Source organism: Pollachius pollachius, assembly GCF_949987615.1.
Source record: "Pollachius pollachius genome assembly, chromosome: 1".
Lineage (NCBI taxonomy): Eukaryota > Metazoa > Chordata > Actinopteri > Gadiformes > Gadidae > Pollachius > Pollachius pollachius.
In genome coordinates, this window is record NC_136934.1 from 10645673 (window position 1) to 10647576 (window position 1904).

Sequence of the window (1904 nt, forward strand, 5' to 3'; positions counted from 1 at the left end):
ATAATATTATTTTTAAGAATAAATGTGCCTCCTGCATGAGATGTGCATAGCTGAAAAGGGCCGCAGGCCTACGCTACCGTTTGTTGTTATATTTTATAACATCTGTCATAATGGTGGTACTTGGGGAGACAAATATTTTCTGTGGTGGTACGTGGTATAAAACGTTTGAGAACCACTGTTATAGAGTATTTCAGTATTACTGTATAGGGGAAAGATAGATGTTCCTGTTCTATGGATGTAAAATATGACCAGACAGCAAGCTTGCTGTCAGTGTTAATCATAAATTCATCTATCTATCCAATATATAGGGATCTCTCTGTCTGTAAGTCTCTCTATCTCTCTATGTAATTAGGGTTATGTAGTAGAAATGTCTGTTTTCCATTGCGGCCATATTGGATCTCATTTTTACTACATGAGGATGAGAAGTACATTAAGCCATTATTCAAAATGGCTTCAGAGGGGCTTTAGAAATCTGAGGTAGTTAGTTGGAGTTTTTTCTATTTTGTATTTTATTTTAGATAACAGAATAGTGTTGATAACCATGTAGCTGATGTCAATATAAAATGGGAAAACAAGAAAAAATATCTGTAATTTTGCAGCTTTACCTAGAGTATAAATATCCTTAAAGATGTTTAACCGCCGTTAATGAGCTTTGTAAGTTACTTGAATTGTATTGGCATTTGGTGCAACATTTTACATTTTCTCAAAGGCTAATGTTTTTAAAGTAGCCATGTGCCTGGTGTATAGTTCCTTAAGGAAAAATGAAGCATTAAACTTTCTGGAAACTGCTTACACATCATTCGTTGTGTATTTTTACAGAGACCATCCTCTTTTGGTGATAATATTAAAGGTCATGTGCTTTTATGAACACGTGTAGGGATAAAATGTGTTGAGGATTGTCAATATTGACTATTTTTGGACTATTTAGATGTTATTGCCATGTAGGCCTGTGGGGCTTCAACACTGATGCATTAAACAATTATATAAATAAACACAATCAGTAATTTGAATGTTAAATTTTATTAGTTTGTTACTATTACAATAAAATATATTCAAATAAAACAAAATATTTCGATCACTTTGTCCATTTGGGAAAAGCTCTTCTTCGTTGTAAGACAGCACGGACTGTCGACTCACAAGAAAAAAACAACTAAACAAATGAAAACAAATTTGATATCATCAGGAATCAATTTCACGATAGTAGCATTTTGGACCTCAACATAAAGCAGAAAATATTTGTTGAACTTGATTGAAATGTATTTTTTGATCTTGCAGGTCGATAATCACGTCACAATATAAATATACTGTACACACCGTTCTCTATGTTCAAGGTTAGTGTGTGTCTGCACAGACGCTGGTCGTTAAGGCAGGTGGAGTGATTGTCGACAACAAAAATGATACAAACTTGATATAAGACGGATTCAAAACAGTAGGGCACAGTGTTTTAACACAATCAACTTTCTAAATTGGCCTCAGTTTTTTTTTTTTTTTTATGTATTTACATATTTGAGGCAAATCATGAATAACAAAAAAAAATTACGTTTCTGAACACATTGTAGAACCACGGCACTAACTTGAGGATTTTTTCTCCCATTGATGTATCAAAATTGCTTTTGTCCATTTCGGCCTCAATGAGTTGTATACGATAGTCTATTCAGTTCCCCTTATAGAAAGAAGGGAGGTCCTCAAACACAATGACCAGCACATAATGAAAGAGTCAGCGATAAACCCATCTCGCTACGGTTTACCTACGGTGGGAAACAACAGAAGAACGACGAAGACGTAACCTTCCTTCATTTATTGTTTGATCGAATGATGGGTTCTGTGTGTCTACTTTTATAAAAAAAACAATTGCAACACATACATAACACCGGAACATAGGTCACATTAACAAAACTGCTGTT